The sequence below is a fragment of the Lithobates pipiens genome, unplaced genomic scaffold (assembly GCF_037356315.1).
Source record: "Lithobates pipiens isolate NorthernLeopardFrog02 unplaced genomic scaffold, aLitPip1_a1.2 Scaffold_18, whole genome shotgun sequence".
Lineage (NCBI taxonomy): Eukaryota > Metazoa > Chordata > Amphibia > Anura > Ranidae > Lithobates > Lithobates pipiens.
The window spans coordinates 339,357,449-339,384,316 of record NW_027507758.1 but is presented as its reverse complement, the minus strand read 5'-3'; the positions used below and the strand labels follow the sequence as shown (position 1 = coordinate 339,384,316).

At 44.5% G+C, this 26,868-nt stretch overlaps 1 protein-coding gene across 1 annotated transcript in view; it reads left to right on the top strand.

Annotated features, from left to right (window-relative positions):
- Window positions 1-26,868, top strand: part of LOC143988097 (CD109 antigen-like) — a 169,851-nt gene that overhangs the window by 41,370 nt on the left and 101,613 nt on the right. The gene's annotated exons all lie outside the window — the stretch shown is intronic.

Here is a 26,868-nt window from a genome sequence, read left to right as displayed (position 1 = left end):
TAAGATTGACACCTCGCTAGCCCAGTCACCTGGTATGGACTTAAAGGGGAACCCCTACACCGAAAAAACAGTGTGGGGGTCCCCCCAAAGTCCATAGCAGACCCTTATTTGAGCACGCAGCCTGGCCGGTCAGGAAAGGGGGTCAGGACAAGCGAACACCCCCCTTACTGAGTCGTAGCAGGCCACATGCCCTCAACATGGGGGGGGGTGCTTTTGGGAAGGAGGGGCCCTGCGGCCCCCCCACCCCAAAGCACCTTGTCCCCATGTTGATGAGGACAAGAGCCTCTTCCCAACAACCCTGGCCGTTGGTTGTCGGGGTCTGCGGGCAGGGAACTTATCAGAATATGGGAACCCCTTTAATAAAGGGGCCCCCAGATTCCGGCCCCCTGCCCTATGTGAATGAGTATGGGGTACGATATACCCCTACCCATTCACCTGGGGAAAAAAAGTGTACATAAAAAAAACCCCACAACACAGGTTTTTAAAATACTTTATTAGACAGCTCCAGGGGTCTTCTTCCGTTGTCGGGGGTCTTCTCGCCAGACTCCTCTGCTATCTTCTGCTCTTTTGCTAGCTTTTTTACTAGCGGAGGAGCCTGGCTTTCTCCTTTGTCACTGCCGTCCGGGGGTCTTCTTCCTACTTCGGGGGACTTTGGGGGTCTTGTCCCGCTCTTCGTTTCTTCTTGCTGGGCCTCCGCTTTCGTCTTCCAGCTCTTTTACCAGCGTTGACCAGTCTTTTCTCTGTCGCAGCCAAATACTGCTTCTTCTGCTTCTTCTTCTATTCTTCTTCTCTTCTTCCTTCAGATGTTGACACGACGCTCTCTCCAGCCTTAATGGCAGGGACGTGTTGTGCGGCGACTTATATAGGGATATGGGGCGGGGTCACCGGGTGATGTCACATGGTAACCCCGCCCCTTATGATGTCACAGTCCCAGCATCCTCTGGGACTGTGACATCATAAGGGGCATGTGACATCACCCGTGATCCCACCCCTTATCCCTATATAAGTCACCGCACAACGTGTCCCGCCCATTAAGGCTGGAGAGAGCATCGTGCCAACATCGGAAGGAAGAAGAGAAGAAGAAGAAGCAGAAGTAGCAGAAGGCGGCGGTGACAGTGGCAAGAGTATTTTAAAAACCTGTGTTGTGTTTTTTTATGTACACTTTTTTCCCCAGGTGAATGGGTAGGGGTACATACTCATTCACATAGGGTAGGGGGCCAGAATCTGGGGGCCCCCTTATTAAAGGGGGATCCCACATTCTGATAGGCCCCCCTGCCCGCAGACCCCGACAACCAACGGACAGGGTTGTCGGGAAGAGGCCCTTGTCCTCATCATGAGGGCGCTTGGCCTGGTACGGCTCAGGAGGGGGGGTGCTCGCTCGTCCCCACCCCCTTTCCTGATTGGCCAGGCTGCGTGGTCAGATAAGGGTCTGCTATGGACTTTGGGGGGCCTCCATGCCATTTTTGACAGCCCATTGCCAGTCTATCCATAAATGAACCATACACTGTATAGTTTTGTACTGCCGTCAACTAGAATCAGTGTTAGATAGTACTGCCTATGTAACACTACAGATTGACAGGTTAGTTTGTTAGTATTTACTGAAAGCATCCCGTTGCTAATCTACCCATAACTTAGTAGGTGAGGTTGAAAAAAGACACAAGTCCATCAAGTCCAACCTATGCGTGTGATTATATATCAGGATTACATTGTATATCCTTGTATGTTCCAGTCATTCAGGTGCTTATCTAATCGTTTTTTTAAACTATCAATGCCCCCTGCTGAGACCACCTCCTGTGGAAGGGAATTCCACATCCTTGTACACATACAGTAAAGAACCCTCTATGTAGTTTAAGGTTAAACCTCTTTTCTTCTAATTTTAATGAGTGGCCACGTGTCTTGTTAAACTCCCTTCCATGAAAAAGTTTTATCCCTATGTGGGGTCACCAGTAAGGTATTGTAATTTGAAATCATATCCCCTCTCAAGCGTCTCTTCTCCGGAGAGAACAAGGTCAGTGCTCGCAACCTTTCCTCATAACTGATATCCTCCTGACCCTATATTATCTTTGTTTCCATTCTTTGTATTCACTCCATTTCCAGGAGATCCTTCCTGAGGACTGGTGCCCAGAACTGGACAGCATACTCTAGGTGCGGCCAGACCAGAGTCTTGTAGAGTGGGAGAATTATCCCTTTATCCCAGGAGTTCATCCCTTTTTTAATGTATGCCAATATTCTGTTTGCTTTGTTATAAGCAGCTTGAGCCTATCATCTACTAGGACCCCCAGGTCCTTTTCTATCCTAGATTCCCCCAGATGCTCTCCTCCCTAGTGTATAGATTGCATTCATATTTTTGCCACCCAAATGCATTATTTTACATTTTTCTACATTAACCGCTTTTGGACCAGCCGCTGCAGTTTTACTGCAACAGGTTGGCTCCGCTGCGCGAAATCAGGTTATACTACGTGATCTCACGAGGCTTGCATAGCAGGCGCACGGCTTCCGCAAACTTTGTGAGTCAGATGGCGGGTCTTGCGGTATCGATGTCCGCGGGGATACCCGCGGTCGTTTGATGGAGGGGAAGAATGGGGAGATACTAATGTAAACAAGCATCTCCCTGCTCTGCCTAGTGACACTGTCACTGCTCAGCGCTCCCTGTAATTGGGAGCATGATCAGTGATTTGTCACACACAGCCCCTCCCTCCCACAGTTAGCATCACTCCCTAGGACGCAGTTAACCCCTACAGCGCCACCTAGTGTTAACCCCTTCACTGCCAGTCACATTTACACAGTAATCAATGCAATTTTAATTGTACTGATCGCTGTATAAATGTGAATGGTCCCAAAAATGTGTAAAAATTGTCTGATCTGTCCGCCATAATAGATTTTTTAATTATTACAGAAAGCCGCGCTTAGGTAAGCAATCTCCGTTGCAGCCTCCCCTAAAGGTAAAGCTCCTCTACTAGAGCCTTACATAAAAGGATTATACTAAGGATGGGGTCAGTGGCGCTACTATTTATATGGGCATATACTACTATTGTACCCTGAATATTTTCATATGGGCTACATAAGGCTATTATGCCTATTGCAGGGAGAATTGGGGGTATTAGACGTGCAGTGCTAATATATGAAAGAAAAAGAAGAAATAATAACTATATATGCCAACAGTGCATTTTTTCATAATACGTTTTTACATGCATCTGCACGTCAGTCACTGTATTGTTTGGCTATATAGCACTATATTGCACTGGATATTATTTATATGTTATATATAGTACGCCCTGATAAGGACTAAGTACTTTTCTTATCTGATGACTAACTGACCCCATGATTATTTGATCACCCTAACCGGTATTTAATACCATACAGTTTTGAGGACAATTAGTCAGCATATGATCTAATATAGGCACTAACACATAGTATAGCACAGGTACTTCTTGTGTACATAGAGTGTACCTTTGTTTTATTTATATCACTGCAGGCGTGATCTTTTCTAAATTTCTTTGTAATAGGCACACTCACTGTTGGCGTATATAGTTATTATTTCTTCTTTTTCTTTCATATATTAGCACTGCACTTCTAATACCCCCAATTCTCCCTGCAATAGGCATAATAGCCTTATGTAGCCCATATGAAAATATATATATATTATATAAAAGGTAGCGCCACTGACCCCATCCTTAGTTTAATCCTGTCCGCTATAACGTCGCAGTCACGATAAAAATCACAGATCGCTGCCATTACTAGTAAAAAAAAAATATTAATAAAAATTAAAATGCCATAAAACTATCCCCTATTTTTTAGACGCGACAACCTTTGCGCAAACCAATCAATAAACGCTTATTGCATTTTTTTTACCAAAAATATGTAAAAGAATACGTATCGGCCTAAATTGAGGAAATTTTTTTTTTATATATTTTTGGGGATATTTATAATAGCAAAAAGTAAAAAATATAGCTTTTTTTCAAAATTATCGCTCTTTTTTTGTTTATAGCGCAAAAAATAAAAAACGCTGAGGTGATCAAATACCACCAAAAGAAAACTCCATTTGTGGGAAATAAAGGATGGCAATTTTGTTTGGGAGCCACGTCGCATGACCGCGCAATTTGCCATGTAGTTGCCCATCCCATTAATTTGTTCAGATCTTCTTGCAAGGTTTCCACATCCTGCAGAGAAGTTATTGCCCTGCTTAGCTTACTATCGTCACTGTTTACTCTATCCTCCAGGTCGTTTATGAACAAATTAAATAGGATTGGTCCCAGCACAGAAACCTGTGGGACCCCACTACCCACCTATGACCATTCCAAGTATTCCCCATTTATCACCAACCTCTGAACTCGCCCTTGTAGCCAGTTTTCAATCCATGTACTCACCCTATGGTCCATGCCAACGGACCTTATTAACGTTTATGGGGAACTGTGTCAAATGCTTTTGCAAAATTCAGATACACCACGTCTACAGGCCTTCCTTTATCTAGATGGCAACTCACCTCCTCATAGAAGGTTTGGCAAGAACGATTCTTCAAGAATCCATGCTGATTACCGCTAATGATACCATTTTCACTACTAAAATCTTGTATATAGTCCTTTATCATCCCCTCCAAGAGGTTGCATTGCATACTATTGATGTTAGGCTAACCGGCCTGTAATTCCCAGGGATGTATTTTGGGCCCTTTTTAACCACTTCTGGACTGCCGCACGCTGATATACGTCCTAACTTTGAAGAGAGATGTCTTTGTTATGGCAGCAGCTAACTGCAATAACCCCAGTATCCTCTTCTTCGGCAGGCAGTCCAGTTTCCGATAATAGGGGTTTCTGCGGCAGATTCGCCGCAAGATCACTTTTATTGGCGGCAGGAGAGCAGCCCCCCCTCCTGCCACTCTCTGGTGCCCTCCGACGCTTACAGGAGCTGTCGGTAGTGGCGGAGGCGATCGCATGCTGTCCTTGATGGGCATGGAGACGAGTGAGGGGAAGAGGGCCCACCCATCTCAGTATTGCAGGGCGGAAGCGATGTCAATACATCCCTTCCACCCATAGCTCTTAAAGGACTATTTTTTTTTTTTCAAATGACAATTTAAAAAAAATATATTTTTATTGCATTTCAGTGTAAATATAAGATCTGAGGTTTTTTTTACCCCAGATCTCATATTTAAGAGGTCCTGTCATCCTTTTTTTCTATTACAAGGGATGTTTACATTCCTTGTAATAGGAATAAAAGTGACACAACATTTTTTTTTTAAAAAGAACAGTGTAAAAATAAAAAATAAAAGGTAAAAGAAATAAGGAAAAAAAAAAATTTGTTAAACATGCCCCATCCCACCGAGCTCACGTGCAGAATCGAACGCATACTTGAGTAGCACCCGCATATGAAAACGGTATTCAAACCACACATGTAAGATATCACCACAATTAGTAGAGCAAGAGCAATAATTCTAGCTCCAGAACTCTTCTGTAACTCAAAACATGCAACCTTTAGAACTTTTTAAACGTCGCCTATGGAGATTTTTAAGGGTAAAAGTTTGTCGCCATTCCACGAGTGGGCACAATTTTGAAGCATGACATGTTGGGTATCAATTTACTCGACTTAACATTATCTTTCACACTATAACAAATATTGGGCTAACTTTCCTGTTGTCATATTTTTTCCAAAAAAAGTGCACTTGTAAGACCGCTGTGCAAATACGGTGTGACAGAAAGTATTGCAACAACCACCATTATATTCTCTAGGGTGTTAGAAAAAAAATGTATAATGTTTGGGGATTCTAAGTAATTTTCTAGCAAAAGAACCTGTTTTTAACTTGTAAATAACAAATCTCAGAAAGAGGCTTAAAGCGGGATTCCGCTGCCGTTTTTTTTTTAACCTGTGTTACTGGTGGGCGATTCCTATGGTGTCTTTGCAGTCACGATCGGCGTCTTTTTAACCCCCGGCGTGACGATTTCATTGCTAAGGAAAACTTTTAAAAAAGCAGTCCGGCGGTTTCCATTTTCACTGTGGGCGTTTGAAGCCCACAGGCATTTACTTCCTGGATGCGATGACACTGAGCTCCCAGCATCCACCGCTCCATCTCGCACATGCTCATTGAGTGTCCTCTTTGTTTTCCTTCCTCTTGCCTCCTGTGCTATAGTGGTAATGGCAGATAGAGCTGCCTGCCCACTTTCAAAATGGCAATTTCAGACATGCCCTCGTCACGTGACCGGCGTCCTCCTTCTGAAATCTCATGAGATTTCGGCATGACTGTGTCCCCCACTGATTCCTGGGAAATCTAAAAAAGTTCCCAGGGACCATTGCGAAGCCGATAAACACGCCTACTCCCACGGGAGGAGAGCCCGGAAGTCGGCATAAACATTAAAAATAAAAGGTAAATACTGCATATTATTTTATTTCAATGGTCATAACTGCATCTATGTTCCAAAGCCATTTGAATAAGATGAACTTGCAATTTTCTGTACAAAACCGCTTTAAGTGGTTAAATATTGGTGCTCCATTGGCTTTTCTCCAATCCGCTGGTACCAGTAGACTGTCAGTTAAAATTGGGAACAATGGACTGAGCTCCCTAAGTACCCTCGGGTGCAAGCCATCCGGTCTCAGTGGTTTATTAACCGCTTGCCGACCAGGCGCTGTCATTTTACTGCTGTAGGTTGACACAATCCTGCGAACCATCGTAGCTATATGTCGGCTTGCGGGATCAGGATAGCAGGTGCATGCATGCACCCGCTGAACTGCAGGGGTGAGCGATCGTGACCACGAGAGACAGAACAGGGAAATGTGTGTTTAAACACACAAATCCCTGTTCTGTATGAGTGACAGTTCGTGTGTTCCTATTAGCTAGGAACCACGATCCGTCACTTCCTCTAGTCAGTCCTCTCCCCCTCCAGTTAGAATCACCTCTCAGGGATCACAGTTAACCCCTTGATTGCCCCCTAGTGTTAACCCCTTCACTGCCAGTGACATTTTTACAGTAATCATGCATTTTTATAGCACTGATCGCTGTATAAATGCCAATGGTCCCAAAAATGTGTCAGAGTTGTCTGATGTGTCCACCATAATGTTGCAGTCACGATAAAAATCGCAGATCGTCACCATTACTAGTAAAAAAAAAAAATAATAATAAAAATGCTAAAATCTATCCCCTATTTTGTAGATGCTATAACTTGTGGGCAAACCAGTTAATAAATGCTTATTGTGATTTTTTTTAAACAAAAATATGTAGATGAATACATATCAGCCCTATACTGAGAAAAAAATATTTTTCTTTTTTTTTTAAATGAGAATATTTATTATAGCAAAAAGTACAAAATATTGTGTTTTCTTCAAAATTGTCGCTCTTTTTTTGTTTATAGAGCAAAAAATAAAACTGCAGAGGCGATCAAATACCACCAAAAGAAAGCTCTATTTGTGGGAAAAAAGGTTGCCAATTTTGCTTGGGCACAGCGTTGTACTACCACACTATTGTCAGTAAAAGCGAATTGCAAAAAATGGCATGGTCATTTAGCAGCCAAATCTTCCGGGGCTGAAGTGGTTAATGTTAAGTTTCCCAAATCGAATTCTAATTCTGTCCTCTGTTAGCCATGAGGGGGCTAAACACTGCAGTTTTGGTTACGGAAGCCCTCCAAATTCCTCATGAAGACTGAGGAGAAGAATAAATTCAATACCTTCGCCATCTCCCTATACTTTGTAACCAGATGTCCTTCATCTTTCTTTATGGGGCCAATATGGTTTGTCCTCCCTTTTTTACTGTTTACATACCTAAAGAATTTTTGGGGATTTTTTTTGCTCTCCTCCGCTATGTGTCTTTCATGTTCTATCTTAGCCGTTCTAATTGCACCCTTACATTTCTTGTTGCATTCTTTATAAAGTCTAAATGCTGATGATGATCCCTCAACCTTGTATTTTTTGAAAGCCTTCTTTTTTGCTTTTATATGAATTTTTACATTGGAGTTAAGCCACCCAGTACTTTTGTTTACTCTTTTAAATTTATTACCCAATGGGATGCACCGGCTAATGCCCTTATTTAATATGCTCTTAAAGCGAACCCATCTCTCCTCTGTGTTCTTTGTTCCTAAGATTTTTTCCCAATTTATGCCTTCTAGCAAGGTTCGTAGTTTAGGGAAGTTGGTTCTTTTGAAATTCAGTGTCTTTGTATTCCCCTTATGTTTCCTATTTGTGTGATTTATACTGAAGCCAATTGACCTGTGATCGCTGTTTCCTAAATTGCCCTGTATTTCCACATCCGTGAACAGGTCTGAATTGTTGGTAATCAGTAGATCTAGTAACACTTTATTTCTATTCTTTATTTATAACTGAACCAATGATAGTCTTTGTACTGAAATAAAAAATAAAAAATAGTGCTTAGCGCTTGAGTGAAATTCAAATAAAAATCGGTTATGGCTGCACTCCAAAACACCTAAATCTTGGTGTTAAAAAATACAAATATAGTTGCGCTGTGTCTTGTAAACAGTGTAAATCAATAAAAATTATATAAATCCACTGAAATGTTAACACTTTTGTGACTCAGTAAATAATACTGTTACATAAAACCTTATCTGTACCATTTGCATGAAAAAGTATTCTGTTCTCTTTGTAGTGCTTCCTTTGTGTGAAATCCCTGGTGTTCCTGTCAGTTCCTTTTAGTGGTGGCTACTGAAGTTTTAGGATGTGGGGGTGCCAGACCCCGACCTTCCTTTTTGACCCCTCCCACTTCTCATTAGCCTCACCCTTATAAAAACCACCCACTTTGTCCCCTGTATTTCACTTGCTTCCACCCATAATGTCAGGAGTATACAGCCCCAGCATCAAAGGACAGTGTATAGAGTTCAGCCTCACAGATCAGGTTATAAAGCTCAGCATTACAGATCAGGGTATACAGCTCAGCCTCAGAGATCAGAGTATATAGCTCAGCATTACAGATCAGGGTATATAGCTCAGCATTATCAGCATTACAGATCAGGGTATACAGCTCAGCCTCACAGATTAGGGCATATAGCTCAGCATTACACATCAGGGTATACAGCTCAGCATTACAGGACAGGGTATATAGCTCAGCTTTACAGATCAGGGTATATAGCTCGGCCTCACAGAATAGGGTATGCAAGTATACATCATCTGTCCTCTATACCACTATCTATGTGCACCCACCATCCTTCCTGTATATAGAGACCTTCCTCCATCATCACTGACTGCAGATATACATCATATGTCCTGTATACAGCTTTATATACAGTAACAGGACAGATGATGAAAAGGCATGGAGGAAGGTCTCTATTAAGGATGAGCTTCGAGTTCGAGTCAAACCCATGTTCCAAACATTATGGGGCGTTCGCACCAAATTCTAGTGGCGTGTCACGGATTATAATTCCCTGCGGCATCGCAGTGCATTGCTGGCTGCTGAATGGCCAAGAATGCACTATGACCCATATCCTTTGGCCAATCACAGCGCAGAAAAAACGGAGTGGCTTTGGGCAATTATGTCTCAGGGGGTTTAGTACACGCCCCACACTATATAAGACTGCCTGCGTGGTGTCCTTGTGTAGTGTGTTGCAGCGGTGGTAAAAGACAGAGAGAGAGAGAGACAGTGTCATTTAATTTGAGTTAGATAGAGTAGGCAGGTGAGTCAGTTAGCTTCAGTTACAGTGTGTAAAGGATATTTATGCATCCCAGGTGTGTTGTATATATATTTATACACTGTATTCAGTTTAGCTAGATCTGTTCCTATTATTCTCTTCATAATATACTGACAGGCAGGGAGCTGCAGTATTTCACTTAGTGTACTGTGTCCTTTGCACAATATGCACCTAAATCTTTACCTGAATACAATTGCCGGTGTTCTCATACAAATACAGGCAGGGAGCTGCAGTATTTTGTTTTAGTGTCCTTTGCACAGTGTGCACCTAAAGCTTACCTGAATACAATTGCCAGTGTTCTCATACTAATAATACTACAGGCAGGCAGTTGATTCTGCTAGCTGCAGTATAATCAGTATATATATACGTCCCAGATTTGTGCAGCTACATCTCCCTGCAGGCCATTAGTATGTCTGGAAGCCCAACAAGGAGAGGCAGACAGTCACGAGCCAAGAAAAGAGGGCAAGCAGGCTCTGTGTCTAGAGGCAACAGTGCTGGTCGTGGACACGGTGCACCCTCATAAGCACGTGGCCATGGGGCACGCTTGTCCTTATTTTTGGAAGCTGGACGTGTTGAGCCGCAACATGCCGAAGACTTGGTGGAATGGATGACCAAGCCCTCCTCGTCCTCCTCATCCTCTCTCACCCAGGCTCAGGGTACTGGCAAAGCAGCTGCCAATGCGGCCTCTGCCCTCGTCTCAATGGCATCAGTCACTCATTCCCTAGACCCACCATGTCTTCCTGAGGAGTCCCCTGAACTGTTTGAGCACAGTGTTCGGTACATGCTCCAGGAGGATGCCCAGCATTTTGAAGGCTCCGATGATGGTACCCAGCTAGAGGAAGGCAGTAATGTGAGCCCAGAGAAAGGGGGTGCCCAAGAAGGACAGCAATCTGGCAGTCATGTTCCTCTAGCTGCAGCATATTCCCAGGTTTGCTCCAGTGATGAGGAGGGAGGGGATGATGAGGTCACTGACTCCATGTGGGTGCCTGATAGGAGAGAGGAGGAGGAGGCACATCTCCAACAAGGCAGGGTGCCCTCCAGGGGCCAGCTTAAGGGCAACACGCCGACTGCATCACACCGCAGAGCTCCGTGTGTGCAGGGTGCTGCTGTCTCTGCGTGTTATTCCAAAAGTTCTTTGGTGTGGACCTTTTTTGAGACGAGTGCATCAGATCGAACCGCTGATATTTGCCACATATGTCTCAAGCATATCTTGCGTGGCCAAAACATCAGCCGCTTGGGCACCACATGCTTGACCAGAAATATGTCGACCTGCCATGCAGTTCGTTGGCAAGCGTACCTAAAATACCCACACCAAATACAAAGCGGACCTCTCCTTACTCCTCATCAGCTTAGATCTCCAACCCCACTATACCTTCAGTTCTCTCTGAAACCTGCACTGAGAGGAATGAAGGTGTAGAATTAGGTGTGTCACAGCCAAGTACTTGTGGGCAATCTGCTATCAGTACACTGACGTCAGATTGTACCAGGCAAATTTCCCTGCCCCAGCTGCTGCACCGCCGAAAGAAGTTCACTCCCAGCCATCCACATGCCCAGCGGTTGAATGCTGGCTTGGTTAAATTGCTAGCACTTCAACTGCTGCATTTTCAGTTGGGAGACTCTGCCCCCTTCCGTGAGTTTGTGGAATGTGCAGTTCCTCAGTGGCAGGTTCCCAAACTGCACTTTTTTCACACAGAAGGCAATTCCGGTTCTCTACTGGCATGTGGAAGGCAATGTCTTGGCCTCGCTGGACAGCACAGTCAGCGGTAAGGTGCATATTACCGCTGACTCATGGTCCAGCAGGCATGAAAGACCTATCTTTCACTGTGCATTGGGTGACTCTGCTGGCAGCTCGGAAGGACGCAGGGCAAGGTGCAGTAGTGTTGGAGGTTGTTCCGCCACCACACCTCCAAAATGCTACTACTGGCGATTCTGACACACCTTTCTCCTTCACCCCTCCTCTTCTTCTTCCTCCATAGCCTCTTCCTGTGCTTTGTCCTCGGAACCAGCGGTGCTTCGTAGTCGAACAAGGGGCTATGCAAGTATGCAGACAAAACAAATGCCATGTGGTACTTGTGCTGGTGTGCTTGGGGGACAGGAGCTACTGGCCTGTCCTGCATCCAGCATTCTGCAGGGGCAGGCTGAGAGGTGGTTGACGCCATGCCAGTTTAAGCCAGGAATGGTGGTGTGCGACAATGGCACCAACCTCCTCTTCGCCCTCCGACAGGGACAACTGACCCATGTGCCTTGTTTGGCTCACGTCCTTAACTTGGTGGTGCAGGTACTCGGGCTTACAGGATGTCCTGAGGCATGCCAGGGAAGTCTGTGTGCATTTCTGCTGGTCATATAATGCCAGTGCTCTGCTGGCTGACCTCAAAAAGGAATGTAACCTGCCCAAGAACCGCCTAATCTGTGACATGCCCACCAGGTGGAACTCAACGTTGGCCATGCTGCAGCAGCTGCACATGTGGCAGAGGGCCATCAATTGTAAGGCGCGCCCCTGTTCTTGAATTAGCCCGGGCTGGACTTTAGTGACCACTGGAAAGCCCTTTCAATCGATTGGGTAAAATCAGACAATCACACGAGTTGAGGATTATCGTGACTACGAGTTCTTTATTTCCTGTATACTACTTTTTATGTGCTTCAAATTGCATTGTCAGCCAATCAGATTTAGACAAGACATTCAAGACATTTGACCAATCATGAAACATTAACATCTAGTGCGTCATACAGTTAATGGACTTTTTTAGGGGAATTCTGATCAAAAGTCTCCAGACATACAGACATATATTTATATAAATGACCTTAAGAAATCATCTATAATTAAACCACATAGCTTCATTTCACCTTATGAATATTTCCTACTTCCTATAAATTCTAACAGCTAGCTCTGACCACAAATGCATCCTGTTTCTTGCAGACATCAGAAGTAACTTGCAAAGCATGGTGTTTCACTAAACTTCAGTAAATATCTGTTTAAACTTGTCTTATTACATTTAGACTCTGCTTGAACTTAAAGGGGGACTCTCCCTACCCTTACAATCCCTCCTTTGATCATGAAGGACGAAGTCCTCTCTTGATCATTCTCAGAACCACCTATGTTCTGTGTAGAATCTAGCCATGGCTGTGTATGGGTCTGAAGTGGAAGGTTTGATTTTGGTAATTCTACCCATTTAGACAAAATACAATCTTAATGGTGGCTTAAATTGCAATTCCCAGGATAAGTATGATGATGAGGATCATTCCTACTTTCTTAAAGAAATTCATGATACTATCCCAGAACGAATCAAACCAACCTCCCACACCAGAGAATGGATTCCAGGAGTCTCCCAGACGTCTCATTCGGTCCTGCAATTTCGCCCTTTCATCATTGTGTCCCTTTATATGTTGCTAACAATATGATTGCTGCTATATTACATGTCCCATCCCTCCTCTGGATGTGATACTCAGTTGTTGCTGCAATTTGTGCTTTTGACATTATATCTCCTGTCTGTATACAGAAGGGATAATTATAAATCATTTCTGTAAATGTTGCTCTACCCCTGACCCCTTTACTGTTATGCCTACTCATTCCGCATGAAGATGTAAGCCAGCACCCAAAAACAGTTAATAAGAATACCTTCATGGTTAATGCAATTGACAAAATAAGAATAATTTTAACATTGCACCTTCTGGGCTTTGTGAATTGGGGCTTGGGGGACCCTAGAAGGAAGGCAGCTTGGCTGTGGGACAAAGGGGCTGTAGGGGAGAGGGGCAGGGAGCGATGGGATCAGAGTCTCTTCGAATACGAGGGAGAGGGTGGCAGGGAGTGGTTGGGTCAGTGTCTCTTCGGATCCGTTTGGTCCTGGCTTTCCTCTGGTTCTGGGACCATCTCTGGTTCTTGCTGCTGTGGCACTTTCTTTATCCTTGATGCGTGGATCCATTGCGGGCTTTGCTCGGTCAGAATTGCTGTCCTGGAGACCTTGAGGACTTCAAATGGACCTTGGAAGGCGGGACCTGGTTGCTTGCGGACTGCAAGTTGTTTGATCAACACTTTGTCTCCTGGTATGAAGGGATGCTTGAGCTCTGTGAAAATAGGAGAGAAAGTGCCAGCAACCTTATCATAGTTTTCAGTAAGGCTACCTACCAAATGTTTCACGTGCTCTTCCTGTAAGGAAAATAAGTTAGACTCCTCACCTATTTTAGGGCTTTTGTGCTGGCCTACCCATTAGGTTTTCAAAGGGAGAGAGACCTGTCCTGGCATGAGGGGTGGTCCTTATCTGGAAGAGTACCCCTGGCAAGAAATGAAGCCAGTTCTTCATAGTACCCTGTGTGGCTTTCCTTAGCTTGTCCTTAATGTTCCTGTTCATCCTTTCCACTACTCCTGCACTCTGTGAATGGTAAGGAATGTGGAACTTCCATATCCCCAAAACTTTCACTAACTGTTGGGTGAGTTTTGCTGTGAAAGCGGGCCCCTGGTCAGAGTATATGGTAGCAGGTAAACCAAACCTACTGACTCCCTCCTTGTTTGACCACAATCCATCCGGATTGCGTGTCAAACCTGCATGAACCCAGCAATCCATGTCTTTGGGTTGTGCTTTTCTTTGTACAAGGTATCTTGTTGGCTGCTCTGTCAGCTAAATTGTTACCTTTAGTAGTTTCTGTTTTGTCAAAAGAATTGCCTTTCACTCTTATAATATTAACCTTGGATGGTAAATGCAGTGCTTTCAGGAGGTTTTCCACCCATTTTTGGTTGGCAATTTGTTTGTTGTCTGCAGTTTTAACCCCGATTAGTCCAGATCATTCCATAATCATGGGCCACGTTGAAATCGTATTTGCTGTCAGTGTAAATGTGTAAATGTTCACTTCCTGTCCCTGAAATAACTGACATGCTCTAGTTAAGGCATGTAGCTCAGCTTGTTGTGCTTAACTGGTCAGGCAAAGTAACTACTGCATACCCTGTTTTGTACGTGCTATCTGAGGGCCTGGAACAACTTCCGTCAACAAAAATGTCTTAAAATTCAGGGTTGAGAGTGTCAGTCTTGGTGAAGTTGTATTAGTCAATTCTTTAGAACAGTCATGGGTGGGAGTGATTGCACTGGATCTCTGAGCTGTCATGTGTTGAGTTGACATGTTTTGTAGAAGATGCACTACAGTGTGTGTGGTATACAGAGTTGTGTCAGTGGCGAGAGTAATTTTACATGCCTCCTTTACAGTCATTGCAAAGCAGCCACAGCTTGTAGACAGGCAGGCAGGCCCTGGACTTGAATTGGTAGTTTTATTTATTTATTTATTTATTTATTTATTTATTTGAAAGGTAGGCCACGGGGCGGTAGTGAGTACCGGGCATTTGCGCTAGAACCGCAGCGAATGCAGGGTCCCTGACTACAAAGGATTTTCTGTAATCTGGCAAGCCCAGTGCTGGGGCACTGGCCAAGGACTGAAACAAAGAGTTAAAAGCTTGTGTCATTTCCTCAGTATATGTGACCTGTTTTGGGGCAGTCAATGCAGTGGCAGGGCGTATGACTGAGTCATAAAAAGAACAGTCTGGGATCCATTGCCTATAGTAGATGATAAAGCTGAAGAAGGAAAAGAACGCTGCCTTATCCTTCAGGGGACTGAGACAGGTCAGGGTTGTGACTTGTTCAGGTGACACCTGTCGTGTCACGCCTGAGATAATACATCCTAGGTATTCCACCTTGTCCCTGCACCACTGGATCTTTTTGCAAGACGCCAAGTGGTCCTTGAGAAACAGGTGATTCATCAGGCTTTTCAAAGTCTGCTGCACACTGCATCCCGCTCACACTACACAGCAGTAGGTCATCTACATATTGTAGTAGGACAGATCCCTGGGGTGATACCCATCCAAGGTGACTTTCAAAACCATTGAAAAGGCTGCCAGACTGTCCACACATCCCTGAGGGAGACAACGTGTCCAGGTCAGCTGTTGGCCAGGGGCCCCAGGTAAAAAGGGAAGATTTCCTGAAAATCCTCATGTACATCAATGCTAAAGAAAAAACATTGGATAAGTCTAGTACCGTGTAAGTGGTGGATGTGGCAGAAATTTTTAAGATCCCGGTAATGTCTGAAACTATTTGTTTAATCCCCGCAGGTCCTGCACCATCCTCCACTCCCCACTGGCCTTTCTGACAGGATTTATGGGGGTATTCCAGGGACTAATGATGGGTTTAAGGATTCCCCTTTGTAAATACAATTTGTGGCTGTATACTCTGTAGTTTTTAGTGTGTAGTGTGTATTGTTTCTGAAAGATGCAAGAGGTGCCGGGCTTGAAAGTAGGGACATATGGAGTGCATTTGATATGTCCTACATCTGTCTTGGACTACGCCCAAATTGGGTGAGTCTCCGGGGGGGGGCTGGTATGGACATGAAGTAAAATGTCAGGTCCCTTCGCTTAGGCATAGTTAAGTCACAGTTAACTGCTTTAGCTGTCATACCCCCTTGTAAGTCAAATTTAATGGCTATTGCAATCCTCAATGAGGACATAAGGTCCCGCCCCATTAGACATAACAGGCAATCAGTGAGGATGGCAAAACTTTGCTTGGCTAAGGGTCTATCCTGCAAGTCTGACACCTGAAGTGGTTCTACGGGGTGTTTGTCATTGAGAGCAGGAAACATGGCAGAAATACCAGGGGAGATTTCAAGTGTGGTTTGTGTGAATAATCCCCCTTTTGTATGAAAAACCCCGGAGGATGCTCGTTTTTTAACGTCCTCCATAAAATATTTAGGACTCTGTGTAGCCCAATCAGAATTAACATATTTTATAATTTGTGTGACTTTAGGGTCTCCATTATTCATGGCTGTACTGACAAACAATAGTGGGCTACCAATTTCACAGGATGTGTAAATTTTAAACAATTGTGACACAAAGGAATAAAAATCTTCCCCTGTTACATCTTCTGACACTAATTCTGTTTCATTTACAGACTTTTGGAGAGGCATTTTAAGGTGACTCATTTTTAAAGAGAGGTCATCATCTTGTGACTCCTCTATTTCTTCTTCCTTGCTCTCTGACAAGAGAGCGAGAACGACTTCTAGAACTATGCATGTATGTATTTCTGTAACATCTGTCCCATTTATTCCCATAGAGCAGCCCTCGGTATAGTTCTCAGTGATATAATGGGGGTCATTACATAAGGGACAGGGGGCATGCATCTAGGGGATGAGGAAACCGTTCTCTATATTCCTTCAATGTTTTAGACCATGCTTTATAACATTCAATCATGTAATCATTATTATGGGGAAATGGTGGATAATTGTACTGTTTGTGTTGCTCACAAAATTTAGTAACCTCCTCCCAATTCTCTTGGCAACAAGGGCCGTCAGCAGTTAAACCTGAAACTTGAAGAATATGAGCTCTGGATACTATGTTTGCCCAAAAGGGTTCAGTACAATGTTTTCCATAATTTCCCAACACGAAATCAAATGGGGTGGGCTGTTCCAGCTTACCTCCTGGACCTCCCTTACCCAGCTGATTTCCCATATTCAGTTCTTATACTTTAACTTATAATATGACTTCTATTTATATACATTATTTGCAGAACACACTCTCAATGATTTTGGACAGACTATAAATTGTTCACTTGTTCTGAATTCAATAATATTCCTGACACCTTTAACAGTTAAACCTTCTTGAAACACAACATTATTATATATATTAAACCTTAATGTTTGTATCCGTGGTGCACCTTCACGGAACATAAGACCCTTTTCCCACCTTGTGATAATAACCATCATCAACATTAGCAACCAAATAGGTTTGAGATTATTTGTATACAAATAATAAGCCTGTTAAACACTCAGGGCAGCGTCCTGCCAACAAATACCCAGGAAAATGTCCTGACATTAATTCTAGAGGTTTCCAGTGACCAGTCCTTTGTAATTGAAAACTTAAATTTTCAATTATTTGTCTATATTCTTATGTTTCATCCCAGCCATCCTAGCGAGGATTTTTTCTTTATCTTATTCCTGACCCCGGCCCGCCTAGCGAGGGTCTCAACACTTATAACTCTTTAACTGAGCGAGCTGCCTTCTTTCAAAGACAGAGACAAATTATATCATTGTCTTGAAAACCACAATCAAGTACATCAAGTGTTCTAGGTACAGCATTAAAACAGGCAAGTTTCTCAAAAAGACTTATAAAAAGTAATTTCAAAGAAAACCTACCCGTTCAAATGACTGCACCCCACTTCTGGTACCACTTGTAAGGCGCGCCCCTGTTCTTGAATTAGCCCGGGCTGGACTTTAGTGACCACTGGAAAGCCCTTTCAATCGATTGGGTAAAATCAGACAATCACACGAGTTGAGGATTATCGTGACTACGAGTTCTTTATTTCCTGTATACTACTTTTTATGTGCTTCAAATTGCATTGTCAGCCAATCAGATTTAGACAAGACATTCAAGACATTTGACCAATCATGAAACATTAACATCTAGTGCGTCATACAGTTAATGGACTTTTTTAGGGGAATTCTGATCAAAAGTCTCCAGACATACAGACATATATTTATATAAATGACCTTAAGAAATCATCTATAATTAAACCACATAGCTTCATTTCACCTTATGAATATTTCCTACTTCCTATAAATTCTAACAGCTAGCTCTGACCACAAATGCATCCTGTTTCTTGCAGACATCAGAAGTAACTTGCAAAGCATGGTGTTTCACTAAACTTCAGTAAATATCTGTTTAAACTTGTCTTATTACATTTAGACTCTGCTTGAACTTAAAGGGGGACTCTCCCTACCCTTACACCTGTGCGACTATGGCACCAGGACAGGGTCAGGGGAGCTTTTTTTTTTCCCCCACGCCAGTGGGCCATGATCAGGGATGCATGCACTGTCCTGTCACCATTTGAGGAGGCCACGAGGATGGTGTGCAGTGACAGTGCATGCATCAGTGACACTGTGCCTCTTGTCCACCTATTGGAGCACACACAAGGAATAATGGACAGGGCACTTGAGGCAGAACAGAGGCAGAAAGAGGAGGACTTCCTTACCTCTCAAGGCCCCCTTTATCCAGACAGTGTTCCTGCTGGCCCACCGATCACACAGGAAGAGGATGAGGAGGAGGAGGAGGATTGTGTCAGCATGGAGGTGGAGCCTAGCACTCAGCATCAGCAGCAGTCTTTAAGGGATCATTTACAGTCCCAAGAAACCCATGGACTTGTACGTGGCTGGGAGGAGGTGGCTGCGGATCATGTCGTCCTTGGTGACCCAGAGGACTCCGGACCGAATGCCTTAGCTAACCTATGCTGCATAGCCTCCCTGATCCTGCAAAGCCTGCGGAAGGATCCTCATATTCGTTGGATCAAGGAGAGGGATCATTACTGGCTGGCAACCCTCCTTGATCCACGGTACAAGGGTAAGGTTGCAGAGGGAGCAGAGGATGAAACATCTTCGGGAGGCCTTGCAGAAAGTTCTGTGCAACGGGTTGCCAGAGACTGGGAGGGTACAAATTCCTGGTCCTGGACAACATGTTGCTGAGCCTCCGGTCAGTCACAGAAGGAGCGGTGGAGAAGGTGGCCATCTGACCGATGCGTTCAGACAATTTTTTAATCCGCAGCCCCAAGGTATGATTGGTTTCAGCAACCATCGCAAGCGTCTGATTTACATGGTGCAGGAATACCTAGGGGCAAGATCAGACTTGGACACCTTTCCCACCGAAAATCCTCAGGGTTACTGGGTCTTGAGGATGGATCACTGACCAGAGCTTGCACAGTATGCAATTGAGCTACTGGCCTGTCCTGCATCCAGCGTTCTTTCAGAACGCACATTCAGTAAAAGGGAAAAAAGCTGCGTCAAAAAGCAATAATTGAAAAAAATTTACAATTATAGACAATGATTTCATATAATCAAAAAATTATAATCGATAATTTAAATATAATGTCCATATAATAACATATGCAGAAAGTGACTTCCGTATAGCAACAGTTTATTGGCAAAAGAAGGAGTTAAAGCAAGAACACAATTCTCTCTGGACATTTAGTGCTGCTGGAGGCTTTGTAACCGATCACAGGGTGCACCTGTCCACCAGGTTGATCGACTGACCTTCATAAAAATGAATCAGTCTTGGTTCACCACCAGCTACCAAGCACCTGATGCTGATGTAACCAAAGAATTTTTTGGAAATGTCAGATCCCTTCAGACTGCCTATGCTGATGCTAAGTGACTATCCTGCTATGCTGAGTGACTGTCCTCTTCCTCCTCATTGATCATTCTGATATCTTGTAAGAACATTTTTGGTTCTGGGCACAGCTACCAGTGGCTAAGGCACAATTTTTCTGCCCCTGTTTAATAGGGGCATGTAATTAAAAATTTGTATACAATACTTTGCAGCAGGGCTCATTCCTGCGCTCCAAATAGAGTATCTGTGAGGGGTTGCAGTGTTGTGGCACCAGCACCAGTGCCTAAGGCCCCATTTTTCTGCCCCTGTTTAACCACTTCAGCCCTGGACCAATAAACACCTTAAGGACCAGAGGTCTTTTTGCAATTTCGCACTGCGCTGCTTTGACTGGTAATTGCGCGGTCATGCAATTTTGCACCCAAACGAAATTTGCGTCCTTTTCTTCCCACAAATAGAGCTTTCTTTTGATGGTATTTGATTGCCTCTGCGATTTTTTTTTTTTGCGATATAAATGGAAAAAGAGCGAAAATTTTGAAAAAAAAAGATATTTTCTTCTTTTTGTTATAAGAAAAATCGAATAAACTAAATTTTAGTCATACATTGAGGGCAAAATTTATTCAGCCACATGTCTTTAGTAAAAAAAATGTCAATAAGCGTATATTTTTTGGTTTGCGCAAAAGTTATAGCGTCTAAAAACTAGAGTACATTTTCTGGAGTTTACACAGCTTTTAATTTATGACTGCCGATCTCATTTCTTGAGGTGCTAAAATGGCAGGGCAGTACAAATCCCCCCCAAATGACCCCATTTTGGAAAGTAGACACCCCAAGGAAATTGCTGATGGGTATGTTGAGCCCATTGAATATTTATTTTTTTTGTCCTAAGGGATTGAATAATGACAAAAAAAAAAAAAAGTTGTCACTAAATGATATATTGCTCACACATGCCATGGTTATATGTGGAATTGCACCCCAAAATATATTCCGCTACTTCTCCCGAGTATGGGGATACCACATGTGTGGGACTTTTTGGGAGTCTAGTCGTGCACGGCACCCCGAAAACCAATCACCACCTTCAGGATTTCTAAGGGTGCAAATTTTTGATTTCACTCCTCACTACCTATCACAGTTTCGAAGGCCATAAAATGCCAAAATAGCACAAAACCCCCCAAAATGACCTATTTTGGAAAGTAGACACCGCAAGCTATTTACTGAGAGGCATGTTGAGTCCATGGAATATTTTATATTTTGCCACAAGTTGCGGGAATATTACAAACTTTTTTTTTTTTGCACCAAGTTGTCACTAAATGATATATTGCTCACACATGCTATGGGCATATGTGAAATGACACCCCAAAATACATTCTGCTGCTTCTCCTGAGTACGGGGATACCACATGTGTGGGACTTTTTGGGAGTCTAGTCGCGCACGGCACCCCGAAAACCAATCACCACCTTCAGGATTTCTAAGGGTGCAAATTTTTGATTTAACTCCTCACTACCTATCACAGTTTCGAAGGCCATAAAATGCCAAAATAGCACAAAACCCCCCCAAATGACCCCATTTTGGAAAGTAGACACCCCAAGCTATTTACTGAGAGGCATGTTGAGTCCATGGAATATTTTATATTTTGCCAAAAGTTGCGGGAATATTACAAACTTTTTTTTTTTTTGCACAAAGTTGTCACTAAATGATATATTGCTCACACATGCTATGGGCAGAAGTCAAATTACACCCCAAAATAAATTCTGCTGCTTCTCCCGAGTACGGGGATACCACATGTGGGGGACTTTTTGGGAGCCTAGCCACGTACGGGACCCCGAAAACCAAGCACTGCCTTCCGGATTTGAATATAAAATGCTACCAAAAAACCTGTTAGCGATGGCAGGGATCAGGCCTGACTCTGCGATCGCTGCAGTTATGTGTTTAGTGTTTTGTAAGTGACAGTGATCGATCGATACTGCACTTGGGTGGGCTGGGCAGAGGGGCAAAACGCAGGTGCTAGCAGGTATTTGGGCTGATCCCGCTAACAATGCGTTTTTTTGGAACCCTAAACTGCTGGGGACGCTAGTATAGATCTGATCAGATCAGATATTGATCTGTTCAGATTCTATACCACTACGGGAGGTGTATGCTTTGCGTGTGGGTGTTAGCGGTACTGGCACTAACCTAGCGCTGCCTGGGGCGACGCAGACCCTGACCCTAAAACCTAATTGATATCACCCGCCGGGTGATCAGGGGGTTAAACCTTTATTGGGTAATAAATGGTGGGTGCCCTGATGCTATAAAAAACAAACTAACCAGAGTCACCCGTAACACTTATACGGTGATCAGTGGTGAAAGGGTTAACTAGGGGCAATCAGGGGGTTCAAATTTTTATTAGGTAGTATATGGGGGTCCCTGGCGCTATATAAAAACCTGACGGGGAACCTAAATAACTAACTGGCTAACCAGCGTCACCAGTGACACTTATACTGTGATCGCTGGTGAAAGGGGGTGAAAGGGTTAACTAGCAGCAATCAGGGGGTTAAAACCATTATTGGGTAGTATATCGGGGTACCTAGCGCTATAATAACCTGGCGGTAAACCTAAAAAAATAACTAGCTACCTAGCGACACTAGCGACACTGATGCAGCGTTCAGAAAAATTATCGCTTAGTGACACTGGCAAAAGGGGGTGAAAGGGTTAACTAGCGGAAATCAGGGGGTTAAAACCATTATTGGGTAGTATATCGGGGTACCTAGCGCTATAAAAACCTGGCGGTGAACCTAAAAAAATAACTAGCTACCTAGCGACTGTAGCGACACTAATGCAGCGATCAGAAAAACGATCGCTTTAGTGACACTGGCAAAAGGGGGTGAAAGGGTTAACTAGCGGCAATCAGGGGGTTAAAACCATTATTGGGTAGTATATCGGGGTACCTAGCGATATAAAAACCTGGCGGTGAACCTAAAAAAATAACTAGCTACCTAGCGACACATGCAGCGATCAGAAGAATGATCGCTTAGTGACACTGGCAAAAGGGGGTGAAAGGGTTAACTAGCGGCAATCAGGGGGTTAAAACCATTATTGGGTAGTATATCGGGGTACCTAGCGCTATAAAAACCTGGCGTGAACCTAAAAAAATAACTAGCTACCTAGCGACTGTAGCGACACTAATGCAGCGATCAGAAAAACGATCGCTTAGTGACACTGGCAAAAGGGGGTGAAAGGGTTAACTAGCGGCAATCAGGGGGTTAAAACCATTATTGGGTAGTATATCGGGGTACCTAGCGATATAAAAACCTGGCGGTGAACCTAAAAAAATAACTAGCTACCTAGCGACACATGCAGCGATCAGAAAAATGATCGCTTAGTGACACTGGCAAAAGGGGGTGAAAGGGTTAACTCTAGGGGCAATCAGGGGGTTAAATCTTTATTGGGGGGTGATAGGGGGCTACCCTGGACCTAACACTAACTGTCCTGACAGTTTTTACTGTCACAACTGACACTGAATGCATTGATCAGTAAAGAAATGATCAATGCAATCAGTGACACTGTGACTGGGGGGGGGGAGGGGGGGCGGGGGGGGATCGGGGGGCGATCCGGGGGGGATCGGGGGGGGATCGGGGGGGGGGATTTGTGTGCCTGTGTGTACCTACATGTCAGTGTAGTGTTGGTGCACACTTACTATTAGTCTTCTCCTCGTAGTCCGGTCAAAAAGACCGCCCCGAGGAGGAATGACATCACTTCCTCCTTCCTGTGTAAACAATACACAGTGGGAGGAAGCTTCTCATTGGCCAGGAGCGATCCAGAGGGGGTGGCCGAAAACCAACGGCCATCCCCTCATCACGGAGCGCTCCTGGAGCGAACCGGACCGCCGTAACCAGCGGGAGGGGGTCCGATCGGACCCCCCACCCGCTGGAAGGCAGGCACGTACATCTATGTGATTGTGCCTGCCTGTGCCATTGTGTTGACGTACATTGGCAATACGGCGGTCCTGAAGTGGTTAACAGGGGTGTGTAATTACAATTTTTGGTGCAATACTTTGCAGCAGGGCTCATTCCTGTGCTCCAACTAGAGTATCTGTGAGGGGTTGCAGTGTTGTGGCACCAGTGCCTAAGGCCCAATTTTTCTGCCCCTGTTCAACAGGTGCATGTAATTACAATTCTTGATATAATATTTCACAGCAGGGCCCATTCCAGTGCCCACCAAGAGTAACTGTGAGGACTTACAGTGTTGTGGCACCAGGACCACCACCACCAAAGGCCCAATTTTTCTACCACTGTTCAACAATAATATGTAATTACAATTCTTGATTATAATAGTTCACAGCAGGGCATTTCAGCTCCCACCAAGAGTAAGGCCGCGTACACACGCGGGGACTGTTCGCTCAACTTTGTCCGCTGAACAGTGTTTCGGCGGACAGTCCGCTCGTGTGTGGGCTTTCAGCGGACAGTTTCAGCGGACAGTCTGCTGAACAAAGTTTTTCGGAAATTCCGAAAAACTGTCCGCTGAAACTTTGTTTCAGCGAACAGTCCCCTCGTGTGTAGGCTTGTTCGTCAAACTAAGTTCCGCGCATGCTCAGAAAGGATTTACACGCCAAAGTTTGCATTGCAGTGTATAGGATGTCGTTTTCTAGTCCCGTCGTACGTGCCGTTCACGTCATCGCGCACGGTTTCAGCGGACTGTTTGTTCGTCGTGTGTGGGCAAGTCCGTCCATGCTAATTTTGAGCGGACTGTCCGCTGAAACTGTTTGACGGACAAAGTTGAGCGAACAGTCCCCGCGTGTGTACGCGGCCTAACTGTGAGGGCTTACAGTGTTGTGGCAACACCAACACCTTAGGCCCAAATTTCTGGAGAGCATATAGGGCAGGCCTCTAATATTTAACATCCAAACTACAAACAACTCCTACTTACAAACAGAAGGAGACAACAGAAAGTGAGATGACATCTACCCCTAGCAAGGGAAATTCTCTCCTGTAAGAGTTAATATGGGAAAAACGTGTCTCCTCTCCACTCAAAAAGCATTTGTCATTGTGACAGAAAGTGAGGTGAAATCTTCTGAAGAGGTGCACAGACAGCAAAACAAATCTTACAGGGGTGATAACCCTTCCCTATGTTTTCCAAAAAGCTTAAATATTTATTTTTTGGCTGGGGCTACACTTTAAAAATGTACCAGTTCAAAATTACATACAGATTCTACTTAACAACAAACCCACAGTCCCTGTCTTGTTTGCACCGTCTGTATACTGCTGTTCAGAGTATATAGGGCCTGGGAGCCCCAAGCCTTTCCTTTTTTTTAATTTGTGTGCAGGGTTCCCCTTAACCACTTAAGGACTGTCTCACGCCGATATATACATCGGCAGAATGGCACAACTGGGCACAAGCATGTACAGGTACATTGCCCTTTAAGAGCCCAGCTGCAGGCGCACTCGCGACCTGGTCCTGAGCTCCATGACCGCTGCCGCGGGACCCGTGGACCCGATCGCCGCCGGTGTCCCGAGATCGAGTCACAGAGCTGAAGAATGGGGAGAGGTAAGTGTAAACAAACCTCTCCCCCTGCTTCCTAATGAGCTTATCACTGGTCGTCTGTTCCCTGTCATAGCTCAGTGTGCTGCTGCTTCTCCTCCTCCCAGCTTGTGCGAACAGAGACAAGTGATCCTTTATAAAAATAGGGAAAAAAGGTATTTATAATAATTATTTTTTTATCTATACACAAATGTTTGCCTTTCATTTCTACTTCAAACTAAGTGGGTTTTACAAAGTGATTGTTTACAACCATATTAGGTGAACTCCACCACCACTCCAATGATGCAATAAAACAATGAAATAAAGTTCAAGCAAGCGAAACGTATATGTTCGGGTGAGTTCCAACACCACTCCAATACTGCAATTGGCAATAAACCATCCACGTGAACATTATGTGGGCTATACCACCACCGAAAAAATGCAGCGTCTTACTAATTAATTATACCCCAATTACAGAATAGGTAGCCTGAATAGTGCTCTGGATCAGGGGTCTCACATACTAAACATGGGAACCACATGGCACACCGGCAAGCATCACAGCAGGAAAATGTTTCAGAAGCACTTGGAAACCACAGGGCACATCAGCAGGGATCCAGTAATAACGCCTTTCCTCCACCATGCATATCAATCTGGCAAAATAAATAAACAGCAATCCATAGTGCAACCTGTTGATTTTACTAACCTGATGTACTGTGCATCTACTCAAATAAATTGGCTTCATAATAGCATGAAATGATTCCAGCACCGCCACTAACTCCAGTAGGCGTGATGATGTCTGCACAGGCTCTGCTCCGACGTGTTTCATCCAATAGGACATTCCCAAGGGGAGAACGCAGTTTTAAAGAAGCAGTGCAACTATATTTTGTATTTATAGTCTTTGTACTGACCTCAACTCGGCACAGTGTTAGATAGTACTGCCTAGGGATGAGCTTCGTGTTCGAGTCGAACGTACGTTCGACTCGAACATTGGCTGTTCGGCCGTTCGGCGAATTCCGAACGTTTGGGCCGTTTGCGTCAAAATTCGAGTGGCGCACGCGGACCACAATGCACTGCGGTGGCGCAGTGCATTGCTGGCTCATGATTGGCCAAGCATGCACTGTGACCCCGCATGCTTGGCCAATCGTAGCGCCAGCAGCGAGGAGAGCCATGATTGGCCACAGTCATCCTGCCTGTGGCCAATCATAGCTCAGGCTGTGTAGTGCACGCCCCACACTATATAAGGCCGCCTTTGAGGCGGCCTCGTGTAGTGTGTTAGCATCTGAAGCAGTGGGTGTTCTGTGTACCTTCAACACAGTACACACCGATCGTTTTTGGCTGATTTCCTATCTTGCTGCTGTGTAGTGGTTGTTGTCTGTGCCCTGACCGCAGTATACACCACTATATTCACCTCACCTATATAGCTAGTGATCTAGCTTTAACCACTTAACAACTGCCCATTGCCGATTAACGGCTTCAGGGCGGTTGTTTAACTCTGAGAGGCCGTTAATTAACGGCCTCCCAGAATTCTGCTCTCGCGCGCCCCCTGGGGCGCGCACTCGAGAGCATCCGTGACCGCCGGGTCCACAGGACCCGGCGCATCACGGATCACGGTAAACGGCCGCTCGTCGCGGCCGTTTACCACGT